Source organism: Panulirus ornatus, chromosome 55, assembly GCF_036320965.1.
Source record: "Panulirus ornatus isolate Po-2019 chromosome 55, ASM3632096v1, whole genome shotgun sequence".
NCBI lineage: Eukaryota > Metazoa > Arthropoda > Malacostraca > Decapoda > Palinuridae > Panulirus > Panulirus ornatus.
The window spans coordinates 21,783,948-21,799,337 of record NC_092278.1 but is presented as its reverse complement, the minus strand read 5'-3'; the positions used below and the strand labels follow the sequence as shown (position 1 = coordinate 21,799,337).

The 15,390-nt window shown below is 45.4% G+C and overlaps 1 protein-coding gene across 2 annotated transcripts in view; it reads right to left on the bottom strand.

The window, feature by feature from the left end:
- Positions 1–15,390, bottom strand: part of LOC139765533 (frequenin-1) — a 163,851-nt gene that overhangs the window by 77,896 nt on the left and 70,565 nt on the right. The gene's annotated exons all lie outside the window — the stretch shown is intronic.

Below are 15,390 nucleotides of genomic sequence, written 5' to 3'. Positions count from 1 at the left end.
CCACCCGGCTGTTCCCGAGCCATCCAGACCTACAGAGGCCACTGTTCTCCCACTATCTAGCTGTTCCAGGCATTTTCCAGGGCTGGAGCCAGGCACCATCTTCATCTATTACCCGGTACTCGTGCTGGTCTCGGGCAAGGAACAAAATTACCATTCCCTGAAGGTCGCAATCTTTCTCTCGCTGGAACCGCACCAACACTTTCTCGGTCCAATTCTCGGGTAATTACTTGTTCTTGACCCCCAGCTTCAGACGATGGCCTCCAGGGGGATCTAAGATTCTTGCTTCCATACATTGTTCTGTTTGCACGTAGACAACGAAAGCATTCTGAAGATCTTTTTTTTGTCTCGTCTGTTACAATGTCTCTTAATATTTTTGTCGTTGTGGTTGTCTGTTACATGCTGTTGGTTCATTTGCCTCAGGAAAGAGAATCTGTTTACGTAGGTCGAGGTCTGTGGCTTGTTTGTGTAAACTATGAGTCATTAAAGCATTGTTTGCTGTTGACTCATTCATGCAAAACATGGTCGACTGGTTGGTAACGCTGATCCTTATCATAGGTAGTGCTGATCCAAATCGTCCTGCCATTGGTAACACTGACCTTTACCATCCCATCATATATGGTCAACGATATCACTGGCAACACTGGCCTCTATCACGGTTATCATTGGCAACACTGACCATTATCATCTTATCATCCATTTCCCTCGTGTAAAAGCCAAGACTTATCATCCGAGTGATAAAAAAACTGACAACACTCTCCACAGTTATCAACAAGACATCTAAATCTTCACTTGATCATACTCAAAGTCTGAGTTAATCACATAATTACGATAAACCTTAAATGACCTTAAGTTGCTTCAGTCATCGTAATACAGATCCTAGCTGTCGGGAGAGAGAGAGAGAGAGAGAGAGAGAGAGAGAGAGAGAGAGAGAGAGAGAGAGAGAGAGAGAGAGAGAGAGAGAGAGAGAGATTATATGACACTAAAAAGAGACAAACGAGATTACGTCAAAAAAAAAAAAAAAATCAATCCTGTCCACCAAAATACATCATCTGGCTACAACATACAGTAGGGATACAGTGGACAACACGTAAACACTCCCTCAGCAAACTGTTATACACCTCTCATCCCGACAGCAACTGCAAAGCAAACAAACAAACAAACACAAAAATTCAAACAATGTTAGAAGTTTTTTACAAAATTAATGCAAATTTACGGATAAAAATTAGTTTCACTGGCCGCCACCGTCGAGGTTCCGAGGTATTTTGACCACAGAGCCTCAGATCAAGTTGGGCTATGACGTCAAATGAGACGTCATGCACTTCGCTGACGTCACGGTGTTATATACGTGTTTTGAACACACAACTCTCGACCTGGCTCCTTTGTTCTCTTATATATATATACATATATATATATATATATATATATATATATATATATATATATATATATATATATATATATATATATAACCTCTAATTAGACATTAATTACCTGCGTGTTACATGCTGTCCCTTGCCATAAAAAAAGACATGACAGTAATTACTCAAGTTTCTAATTACTCTAGCGGGTACAAACGACCTGAGGTGGCCTTAATTACCATTCCCAATTGGAGGAGATAATTAACACCAACTGGACAACCCTAAAAGCAACCGAAGAAAGCAAATTCCTTAAAACTATATATATATATATATATATATATATATATATATATATATTGGAAAGGATCACAATGGCGTCCTAGCTTCGTCTCTTCGATGTATATCAACTGACTTGTTATATTTCTCTCTTGTGTCTCCCCTGATGATGTGATTATTACACGAAAGTGCACTTGGGAACTTTTCGTGTTTCATTTTCCCCGTGGACTCATAGGAATATATATATATATATATATATATATATATATATATATATATATATATATATATATATATATATTCAGAATAAAAATTCAATTTAAAACTTTTTTTATCAAGATCACAGAAATAGTCATAATCAGCTAAAAATATCTTCCTATAAAAGAAAAAAAGATCTGCCCACATGTACAAGTCTCCCATGAATAAATTCGGTTTAAAATAGTTTAGGGACACCCTCCCTCCCTCCATTTTCTTTGGTCACAACTGTTGTACTCTGGTCGACCACAACCTTAAATAATATATCAAGGGTTTGACAGGAAGTGAGCTTGACATCACTGGATGTATCTGGCACGAACGAGGCTCAATGATGTCACTATGGATGCGATGTCTCCAAAGTTGACATCTATCGATGGTCTATCGTGACGTCATGGCTGAGATGGCATCATCCCAGCTTCCTCGAATGACGTCAACGCTTCATTTTGGCGATAACAACATTCCAATACTTTCCATATGAAAATAAATTATATAACTTGAAGATTCTACAATAAAATGGGTCTATTCTGGGTAGGGGGGGGGGGGGGAACCATTCTAGGAATGAATGGCGCGATGCGGTACGACAACGCGGTCACCCGAGGCGGCGCAGGCAGACCCCGGGTCGCCGTTGGTCGTGCGTCCGGCAGCGGGGCGCCGGTTCAGAAACACCGCTGTAAGTGTAAACAGATAACAACAGAACGTGTCATGATTCACGGGGGCCCGGGACCCGCACATTACATGGCCGATTACGTGTTTACAGGCAATGTTATCGAGTCATTTACGGTGTAGATTCGTTGTCATGTTCTCCGTGGGTGTTGTTGGGCAAGACATAGGGGCATTTCACCGTGGACACGAGAGTTGTGAATATAATAAGAGGTTGTAGACAGCGAGATAGACGAGGGAGAAGGAGGGCGACCAAGACGTTTCCAAACCAGCCCACACGCCTCTCCTCCCCCAACCCCCGAACACCTTCCCCACCGAAATCTTCAAAGGATTTGGGGGAAATTTTCACAACTTAAACTCCGGGAATGGTGGCGCAGTGAGGGGCCCCCGGGAAATAAAGGACGGTGGATAAGAGAGAGGAAGAGGAAATGGAAGGAGGGAAAATTACGAGAACGAGAGAGAGAGAGAGAGAGAGAGAGAGAGAGAGAGAGAGAGAGAGAGAGAGAGAGAGAGAGAATGATGGCCAGAAACGAATGATAATATCTGCACGGCTTTCAGAGCAACAATGTCTGGAATTTTCCCAGAATCAAAACATACTTTTTCACACACACACACATATACATATATATATATATATATATATATATATATATATATATATATATATATATATATACATATATATAAATTAGTTTCCTCCGTTTTCTATTCTGTATTTCCGCTGTGGAAATCCTAAAACCATAACAGACTTTTCGGGAGACATCAAAGGGTTTCTTTCATGGGAAAATATATACATAACCTTTCCTTGATTTTGACGAATTTCCAGCTCAAAAAACGACAGAATTCTGACAACAGACGATGGCGTATTGTCACGTCTGTTTCCTTCCATCCATCGCTTAATTTTGGAACTGTTTACCTTCTCATACCCTTCCTAAAAACGCTGACCTAATCTCTTTGGAAAAGGTAATTTCTCCCCTCCCCCCCTAAAGTTAACTCTTACATCACCCTTTTTCTATAGTCCTTTTAAACTTTCCATTTTCTGATCAATGAAGGCCTGGCTGGCCTTGGTGGGGTCGTGTGTTTAAAACTGAAGCCTTTAATATTGGAAAAGAAAACGGGTTAAAAAACACAACAAATGTGTATGTACGTTACGTGTATACAGTTCAGGCTCTGAGTAATGCCCTGATGTATGTGTGTGTGTGTGTGTTCTGTATGTATGTATGTATGTATGTATGTATGTATGTATGTATGTATGTATAGCCCTATGTATAAGCATACTACCCTTCTTCCAGTACAGGAATTCATCATAAGGGAAAATATCTTCAGAAATTGCGCCATGGCGAGGGGGGGGGGTAAATGCCCCCCCCCCCCCTGCACCAGACCCCCCCCCAGACTCTATATAACAAATGGTGCCATTCAGCCACCCCCCCACACCCCCCCCTTCTCCCCCCCTCGAATTTTATGGAAATGTCATGTCCGGGGGAGACATGGTTTTTTTTTCTTTTTTTTTTTTTACTGGTTATGTCTGCTAAATGGGAGGGGACTTAGAGAGAGAGAGAGAGAGAGAGAGAGAGAGAGAGAGAGAGAGAGAGAGAGAGAGAGAGAGAGAGAGAGAGAGAGAGAGTTACAAACGGGCTGACGGACATATATGTAAGAGGATGAAATAATATTATATAACCTAATTAACTGCAGAATGTCCCATGATGTCTGACTCCATTCTACACGGACGCTCTGCAGCCATTTCCTGGCCAACATCTCATTTTCTTTATCTTTTCCTCGTCTTCTTTCCGTGGGTTAAGACCCCAACCCCCCACCAAAACCCAACCAGCCACCACTTCAATTTTCCGCCGCGTCAACTCTTCCATTAACGCGAAAGATCCACTGTATTTAACATCATCCAAGTGAGGAAGGAGAACGAAGGAGGAAGAAAGAAGAAGGAAAGGAAGAAGGAAGAAGAAGAAGAAGAAGAAGAAGAAGAAGAAGAAGAAGAAGAAAGAAAGAAAGAAATGAGAAAAAAGAGAGAAAGAAATTAGACAAAAAAGAATGAAGAAGAAAGAAGGAAGGAAGGAAGGAAGGAAGGAGAGAGAAAGAAGAAGGAAGCTGTTTCATTTGATAAATCTATTTCATGTCAACTTCCTTGTTGTTGTTATTGTTATTTTTGTTGTTGTTGTTGTTGTTGTGACCATACGAGACAATGGATCGTTAACTCTAACTGGCCTCATTAAGGCTCAACCACTGGATCCCTCACTATAGAGGCGACGGCTCAATCACTACAATCAGATCAAGCTCGCTACTTCTATAACTGTTGTAACAACCTCTACACCGTCTACAATCGTCGGGGCATTCCCTTCCACCTCTACAACAAGCGTAGCTTCAATCTATACATCTACAACCATCGGATTCATTCCTATCACTTCTACAACTGTTGTAACAACCCCTCCACCGTCTACAGCCACCGGATCAATCCAATCCCCCACAGCCTCCATCACAACCCACAAAACACCACCACCACAACCCCCTCACAACCCTTCAAAACCTCTCATAACCTTTACTATAACCCCCACCACGGTACTTCACGAATTTCTACAAAAACCCCATCACAGCTTCCTTACAACCTCAATATAACCTCGAACACAACCCTTCATAAAGAGCACCACAAACTTCATCAACCCCCCACCCCCATACGATAAGTCCTCACAACCCCAAAACCTCAGACAGCCGGTTCCACAACCTCATCATAACGCTTCACAACACCTTCCTACAACCTTCATCACAATTCCCAAAGAACTTCAGCTATAACCCATACCACATCCCCGTGCCACAACCCTAATCAAAATAACCTCAGCCTGTATCACAACCTCCTTACACGACAAAGCCCTTACAGCCACCTATAACCTCCACCATACACTACCCCACAACCCCTAACGACTCACCCCACCACATCCCTCATTATAACCCTGCCACATCCATCATCAACCCACACTACAACTCGGAAACAACCTCTGAAAACCATACAGAATCACAACCCCGCCACAACTCTTACCACAATTCGTCACAACCTCACAACCACCCCCTCAAAATACTTCACAACCCTAACCCCCCCCCCCCAAAGAAAAAACCCGCCGAAGCCCCACCACAACCCTTCACAACCCCTACCAGAGACACCCCCCCCCCCCACACACACACACGGTTTAAACCAACGTTTTGTTAAAGGTGAGTTGTGGGAGGGAGGGAGGGATGGGGGGGGGGGGGGGTCCCTTGCTGGCTGGCTGGTCTGGTCTGGTCTGCCTCGCCCACCACCACCAGCATCGATCCCCGCCCCCCCTGCTGCCACAGAGAGAGAGAGAGAGAGAGAGAGAGAGAGAGAGAGAGAGAGAGAGAGAGAGAGAGAGAGAGAGAGAGAGAGAGAGATTATCATACATCAGAGCGGTGTATCTCGCTCCACTCCATCACTGAATACAGTACCCCTGTACACCATGATACACTACCCTTGTACACAATAATACACTATCCCTGTACACCATAATACACTATCCTTGTACACCATAATACACTACCCCTGTACAGCATAATACACTACCCCTGTCTACCATAATACACCAACCCTGTACAGCATAATACACTATCCTTGTACACCATAATACACCACCCCTGTACAGCATAATACACTATCCTTGTACACCATAATATACCACCCCTGTACATCATAATACACTACCCTTGTACACCACAATACACTACCCCTGTACAGCATAATACACTACCCATGTACACAAAAACGCTCTACTACATCTGTATCAGAATACACTACATCATACAATAACACACTGCGTCAGAATGCATCATACAACACCACATTGCGTCAGGATACATCATGCAACACCTCACTGCGTCAGAATACATCATACACCACACTGCGTCAGCATGCATCATACAACACCACATTGCGTCAGGATACAACATGCAACACCACACTGCGTCAGAATACATCATACACCACACTGCGTCAGAATGCATCATACAACACCACACTGCGTCAGGATACATAATACAACATCACACTGCGTCAGAATACATCATCATACAACACCACACTGCATCAGAATACATCAAACAACACCACACTGCGTCAGAATACATCATCATACAACACCACACTGCGTCAGAATACATCAAAGACACACTGCGTCAGAATACATCATCATACAACACACACTGCGTCAGAATACATCATCATATAACACCACACTCCGTCAGAATACATCACCATATAACACCACACTGCGTCAGAATACATCATCATATAACACCACACTGCGTCAGAATACATCAAACAACACCACACTGCGTCAGAATACATCATCATACAACACCACACTGCATCAGAATACATCAAACAACACCATACTGCATCTAAATACATGAAACAAGACACACTGCGTCAGAATACATCATCATACAACACGACACGGTGTCAGAATACATCATCATACAACACGACACGGTGTCAGAATGCACCACATACCTAACAGTGTCAGAAAACATTCGAGACATTCTAAATAAAATCATAATGAGACATGCGCGTCTTTTCCCAGTATGAATCATTAACTATGAGAATATTAATTACTGGAGGTGTATGTGGTGGTGTGGTGTGGTGGTGTGGTGGTGTATGTGGTGTGGTGTATGTGGTGTGTGGTGTGGTGTATGTGGTGGTGGTGGTGTGGTGGTGTGGTGGTGTGTGTGGTGTGGTGTATGTGGTGGTGTGGTGTGGTGGTGTGGTGGTGTATGTGGAGTGTGGTGTGGTGTATGTGGTGGTGTGGTGTGTGGTGTGGTGGTGTGTGTGGTGTGGTGTATGTGGTGGTGTGGTGTGGTGGTGTGGTGGTGTATGTGGTGTGGTGGTGTGGTGTGCTGGTGTGGTGGTGTGGTGTGGTGGTGTGGTGTAGGCTAGTTGACCCTTAATGGAGGCGTGGGTAAGTCACAAGCAATCTGGCACAACCTCTTAACAACCTGACGACCCAATTAATCATGGCTTCCATCTCAATTACCACGTCGCGTTGTTCAGTGGCCTGACAGACGAGCGGGAGGACCAACCATCACACGGAGGTACAGACACACACACACACACACACACAAGTGTAGAACAAACGAGGACAGAAGCGTTCTTCTTCATCACACAGCACACACCAAGCTGAACGAGAGAAATGTAAAAGGTATCTCACGAACAGAGAGAGAGAGAGAGAGAGAGAGAGAGAGAGAGAGAGAGAGAGAGAGAGAGAGAGAGAGAGAGAGAATAACGCAGGGACAATTAACCACACACACACACACACACAACATATATTGCTCCAAGCTTACTCCAAGCGTCCGCACGAGGTTTTTTTTATATAAGCTGGTCAAGAGGCTTTACCTACAAACACACACACGCACACACTTTACAACTACAACCTCTGGGGTCATTCCATCGGCCTGTGTTGGTCAGGAAGGCCTAAAAACCCTCGCTTGCCTCAGCTGGTCCACCAGACCACCTGGGTCACAACACGCCCTCGTGTGCACATGAACACTCCACGCGATGGCGAAACATACGCTGGCGGCTTGTGCACGGAGGTGGCTGGCTGAGTGTAGCCAGGCTGGTCCAGTACTGGTGGAGCAGCGCTGGTCCAGTACTGGTGGAGCAGCGCTGGTCCAGTACTGGTGGAGCAGCGCTGGTCCAATACTGGGGGAGCAGCAGCGCTGGTCCCCCAGTACTGGTGCAGGAGCAGCGCTGGTCCAGTACAGGGGGAGCAGCGCTGGTCCAGTACTGGTGGAGGAGCAGCGCTGGTCCAGTACTGGGGGAGCAGCAGCGCTGGTCCAGTACTGGGGGAGCAGCAGCGCTGGTCCCCCAGTACTGGTGGAGGAGCAGCGCTGGTCCAGCACTGGTGGAAGAGCAGCGCTGGTCCAGTACTGGGGGAGCAGCAGCGCTGGTCCAGTGCTGGTGGAGGAGCAGCGCTGGTCCAGTACTGGGGGAGCAGCAGCGCTGGTCCAGTACTGGTGGAGGAGCAGCGCTGGTCTAGTACTGGTGAAGGAGCAGCGATGGTCCAGTACTGGTGGAGGAGCAGCGATGGTCCAGTACTGGTGGAGGAGCAGCGATGGTCCAGCACTCGCGGCACGCTGGTCCACCTTGATCCAACCCGGCAACAACATGTCCTGCTTCACTGAGCAGCCAGCCAGGGTCTTGAACCTCAACCAGTAACGTTACAGCATTACCACACACAGACACACACACACACACACACACACACACACAAACACACACACACACACCACTCCTCCTCCTCCTCCACCCGTGTGTTGCCAGCGACCAGGCAACACCTGGTGGGTCTTGCTTATCATATACCACGGTGTCGACGCGTTAATATACACGTATATTTCCACATATGTACAACACATAGCGAGTGGGGCTGGTGATATATGATGAGCGTCAATCCCTCAAATGTCTACGTTTATATTTCATGTTCGCGGGGAAAATACACCAGTGTGTAGGCTGTCCCGTATGATACCCCACGCTAGGCTCCCGAGGTCGTGCGTGTGTGTGTGTGTGTGTGTGTGTGTGTGTGTGTGTGTGTGTGTGTGTGTGTGTGTGTGCGGTATGTAAATACATCGTGTTGGTGTATTATACAGTAATGAATGGCATGGGATAATCTTTAAGTGACCCGGATATATACAAATTAGCATACCTCTACACCATACAGCACTATACTACGCAAATCACAATAATACATTTCACCATACACTACACTACACCTTACTGCATTATACTACACCATACAACACCTTACTACACCATACAACATCACACTACATCATACAACACTGTACTACATCATACAACAGCGCACTACACTATACAACAGCATACTACATCATACAACAAGCTATACCAGAGAGCACTACACCCAGGTATGGTCTACACCCAGGTATGGTCTACACCCAGGTATGGTCTACACCCAGGAGACCAAACTGAATCGCAGTGAGGTGATCGGCTAATGATTGGTGTATGATTGAGAGATTTATGGACTGTGATTGGAACGTGATTGGCCACATATTAGGACGTGATTGGTGTATGATTAGTATTTGAGTCAGTGGAAGATGATTGGTTCAGTATTAGCTAACTATCTAAAATGACTTGATGATATATTAGGATCCGATTGGTACAGGATTGGCGAAGCATCAGAAACCGTTTGGCAGATTCGCTGGGCAAACAGTAGGTGATTGGAATGTACGATGTCTACTGTAAACTCAAAGTGTCATTCATAGCCTGGTAAACAGTTTAGTGTAGACTAGGCGTAGACCAAGAGAGAGAGAGAGAGAGAGAGAGAGAGAGAGAGAGAGAGAGAGAGAGAGAGAGAGAGAGAGAGAGAGAGAGAGAGAGAGAGAGAGAGAGAGAGAGAATGATTCATACTATATATCATCTTTTTCCCATTCACCATTGAGTACGACGGTACGACCCTCGAGCACGACGGTACGACCCTTTACGACCTATAAATACGCTGATAATATTTGGGCAGACCCATGACGGTCAGGTCAAAGGTCGTGTTCCTTGCCCAAAGGTCGTACCGTCGAGCTCAAAGGTCGTACGTTGTGCTCAAGGGTCGTACCGTCGTGCTCTAGGGTCTTACCGTCATACTCAAGGGTCGTACCGTCGTGCTCTAGGGTCGTACCGTCGTGCTCTAGGGTCGTACCGTCGATATAAACACAGGTTTACGTCCTCTAAGAAAACTTTTATTAATCCACAAGTTTAGGAATGTTTAACGAGAGTTTAGTCGTGTTTAACGAGAGTTTAGGGAATATTGAACGAGAGTTCACCAATGTTTAACGAGAGTTTAGGAGTGTTGGGCAAGAGATTAACGGTGTTTAACGAGAAATGACTAACAGCCCAAGATCAACGTGTGTGGAGGCTTTTCGTAAGCTGTTTAGCCTTATAGTCAAAGCTAAAGTTCTGGCAGGTTAGCTTTGGTGGTCTTAGGGGTCAGTTTCCTCTATGACACACACACAGTTCTGTGCCCCATCTTTGATAACACACACACACACACACCGTCCTACCACGCCAGGTGAGAGAGAGAGAGAGAGAGAGAGAGAGAGAGAGAGAGAGAGAGAGAGAGAGAGAGAGAGAGAGAGAGAGAGAGAGAGTGGGATTTGGAAACTTTATAAATGGTTGGCAAGTGATGAGGTGGACTGTCTCCGTGAAACATGTAGTGATGTGTGTACTAAAAAGTGCATGTTAAGTAGATAATAATAATAATAATAATGATAATAATAATCTTTCTTTCTTTCTTTCATACTATTCGCCATTTCCCGCATTAGCGAGGTAGCGTTAAGAACAGAGGACTGGGCCTTAGAGGGAATATCCTCACCTGGCCCCCTTCTCTGTTCCTTCTTTTGGAAAATTAAAAAAAAAAAAAAAAAAAAAAAAAAAAAAACGAGAGGGGAGGATTTCCAGCCACCCGCTCCCTCCCCTTTTAGTCGCCTTCTACGACACGCAGGGAATACGTGGGAAGTATTCTTTCTCCCCTATCCCCAGGGATAATAAAAATAATAATAATAATAAAAATAATAATAATAATGATAATAATAATAAGTAAACGAACTAGCTATACTAAACTACAATTTATACATCAAAACACACACACTTAGTTTGTATTAACAAACCTATATATAGTAACGCAACTGTGTGTTTACAGTTTTGTTATGAGATATAAATGACATATTAACGTCCTTTAATGCAGTTATTCACTGTTGTCATAAAGTGTAAACATTTAAAATGGACACAGAAGGTGTTGAGGTGGGGAAGATCAAATACTTATGACCACAACCACATGACACTTTATTAAGTGTAAGTATGAAGGTGTGAGCACAGCGAACCACTGATAGCGAAGGCAACAGCCCATGATAACAGTGCCGGTGGTCAAGATAACAGCTCATGACGGCAGCGTCGCACACGGGCAACCGTGATAACTAAGATAACAGAGTGTGTGGCACCGTTGTAAACTGCTGGCCATGATAACTGATATCAACTGATAACCAGATCCGTGGGAGGATAACAGGTCCAGAGGACGATAGCAGGTGACGATAACGCGAAAGCTGTTGCTCTCCCCCGGCTCATTCTCACTCACTATCCCCCTCACTCTCACTCCCTTTCAACTCACTCTCACTAACTTTCAACTCTCACTCACTATCCCCTCACTTTCACTCCCTTTCAACTCACTCTCACTCACTTTCAACTCTCACTCACTATCCCTTCTCTCACTCACTATCCCCTCACTCTCACTCACTTTCGTCTCACCCTCACTCACTACCGCCTCACCCTGCCACTCTCACCTCATTCTCAATCACTTTCACCTCACTCCCTCACTCACTCCCTCACTTTCAGCCAGCCTCAGCGGTGGTCCATCTCGCGCAGATATTGACCTGGTGACCTGGGTAGTGTGAGGGGGGGAGGGGGGTCTTCAGCCTGAAGTGTCTCTGTAAACAAGGACCATCAGACCATGACCCCCCCCCGCTACCCGGACCATCAGACCATGACGCCCTCCACCCGACCCATTACTTAATGGTTTCCCTCAGCCGGCCGCCCACAGGGTCGAGACCTCTACGTCCAACCCATTACCCAGGGGTTTCCCCCTCTGGTCAACCCATTGCCTAAGGGGGGTTTCCCCCTCTGGTCAACCCATTGCCTAAGGGGGGTTTCCCCTCTGGTCAACCCATTGCCTAAGGGGGGTTTCCCCTCTGGTCAACCCATTGCCTAAGGGGGGTTTCCCCTCTGGTCAACCCATTGCCTAAGGGGGTTTTCCCCTCTGGTCAACTCATTGCCTTGGGGGTTTCCCCTCTAGTCAACCCATTACCTTGGGGGTTTCCCCTCTGGTCAACCCATTACCTAGGGGGTTTCCCCTCTGGTCAATCCATTACCGAGGCGATTTCCCCTCTGTTCAACCCATTAGGTAAGGGCCTCCCTATTCCTGGCCACCCAGTTGACGCACCGCTATCCATTAAGCGTCATTTCTATGTATATTCTAATGCTGTCTGGGGTTTCCATCACCTGATATAGACAAGTTAGACCTTACATATATAGACGTACGAATCTCTCTGTCTATCTATGTACCTGTCTGTCTGTCCACCTTTATCTATTTATCTATCCATCTATCTATATATGTACCTGTCTGTATGTCTACCTTTATCTATCTATCCATCTATCTACATATGTACCTGTCTGTCTGTCTACCTCTATCTACCTATCTATCCTGCCACTAAATATAGCAGGGATATCTCTTCCTATCTTCTATCCACTGATACACACAACAGGATGACTGCTGCCTATCCCTTCCCTCTCCTACACTCACAATCCTCTATCCAACCCACTGGTACAGGGGCAACAGGTCGTGCCTATCCTTCTAAACGGCATTCTATATAACCCACCATCATTACCATAGAAGGAAGCTATATATATACTCTCTCTCTCTCTCTCTCTCTCTCTCTCTCTCTCTCTCTCTCTCTTCTTCCCAACCTGAAACCAGGTTATATGCAGATGAGGAAACCGATACTCTCTCTCTCTCTCTCTCTCTCTCTACAAAAATAAAAAAACTACAAAAGACGCATCGATGCAGAGCACTCCAAACTGCGCCGTAGATCCTCTCAGTGCTAGAGATAGAGATAAAGCGAGAGCTAGAGTTGAGATAAAGCAAGAGGTTGAGCTAGAGCAGAGAGAGAGAGCTAGAGAGAGAGAGAGAGAGAGAGAGAGAGAGAGAGAGAGAGAGAGAGAGAGAGAGAGAGAGAGAGAGAGAGAGAGAGAGAGAGAGACAAGCAGAGCGAGAGCAAGAGTATGGGATACAGGCAGAACGAGAGATAAGAGACAGAGCGAGAGATAGAGACTGAGTGAGAGACAGACAGAGCAAGAGATAGAGAGATATTAAGGCGGGAGATCTTCCCTCGTCAGCGTGGCTGATGGCAGCCAATAGTGAAGTCTCTGTGACGTCAAAACCCACGTCTCGTTCCTGATTGGTTGATTCATATTCCTGCGAGGCAATACCTGGAAGGTGATTGGTTAAGACAGAATAACGCAGGTTGGTTAGTCCACAGGGGGGAGAGGACGCCCCGACCCCCTAGCCATTAAGCTAGAGCTGATTGGCTGATCTATATTCACAGCCAACACTAGGAAGGCGCTGATTGGCTGGCTGGTACATACCGGGGGACCCCCCCCCCCCCCCCGGACAAGTTCCATTACGGCTAAGGCAGAAGCCAAGCTTAGTTTCCATTAGCCTCAGGCAAACGTTCCAGAGAAGTCAAGTTCCATTTAGGTAGGCCAGAGTCGAGCTGAATCTCTCTCTCTCTCTCTCTCTCTCTCTCTCTCTCTCTCTCTCTCTCTCTCTCTCTCTCTCTCTCGGCAAGAAGTGACAGGGGGGGAGGGAGGGGTAAAGGAGAGAGAGAGAGAGAGAGAGAGAGAGAGAGAGAGAGAGAGAGAGAGAGTGTGTGTGTGTGTGTGTGTGTGTGTGTGTGTGTGTGTGTGTGTGTGTGTGTGTGTGTGTGTGTGAGGGGAGATGGAATAGTGCCATCAAAAAGTAATTTCCACTGGGCTGGAGAGGTGATGGTGTGTGTGGGTGTGGGTGATGGGGGATGAGCCGGGGTCAGAAGGTGTGGGCTGGGTCTGTCAACCAACAGTATTATATACCATTGGCAAATTACTTGAAATTACTTTATTTCTGGCATTCCAATACTATAATCCACGACCTGTAATGTAATTGTCTCGTTACATTACGAGACAGATTACAATGAGTCGGGGGATTATAAAGTCCTTTAAACCATCTCTGGTCTAAAATGGATTATTGGTATTATTATTATTATCACTATCATCATCATTATATAATCATTATTATCATCATTATTATTATTATCATTATTATCCTTACCATTATTATCATTATTATCTTATTAGTATCAATTTCATTATTATTATTATTATCATTATTATCCTTACCATTATTATCATTATTATCTTATTAGTATCAATTTCATTATTATTATTATTATTATCATTATTATCAATATTATTCATTCCTTCTAAAAGGAACCTCTCCCATTTTCTGTTCCTCTCTCTCCCATTTTCTATCACATTAGTAATCTTCCCACTTTCGTCTGCCATCCTCGGCCAAATAACCTAATGCAGACAACCTGACCTTTGACCCTACCCCCTGGTCGTTACCCCTCACGTCATTAACAACCATTAACCCAGGTCACAAGATCTCCATGCTATTGGCAGCAAGATCACCACTGCGATCTAAAATGCCCCCCACCCCCCCAACCCACTCTCAAAATAACAGTTTTCCCAAGACATATAATGACGGAAAGGTTTCCAAAGGTTTCCTGAGTTTTCTAATGGTTTCTTAAAGTGAAAACAATTAAGAGTTTCCATTAATAACTTGACGACTTCGGAAAACTGTCGAAAAGAGGAAAGTTTGACTCGGTCTGGGGGAGAATTTAGCTTCCGGTGTAAGTGAATTTCTGACTTATGGGGTTGTGAAGGTCGTGGCTAGACCTCTGGGGTTGTGAGGGACGTGGCTAGACCCCTGGGGTTGTGAAGGACGTGGCTAGACCTCAGGGGTTGTTAAGGACGTGGCCAGACCTCAGGGGTTGTTAAGGACGTGGCCAGACCTCTGGGGTTGTGAAGGACGTGGCTAGACCTCTGGGGTTGTGAAGGACGTGGCTAGACCTCTGGGGTTGTGAAGGACGTGGCTAGACCTCTGGGGTTGTGAAGGAAGTGGCTAGAACTCTGGGGTTGTGAAGGAAGTGGCCAGACCCCTGGGGTTGTGAAGGACGTGGT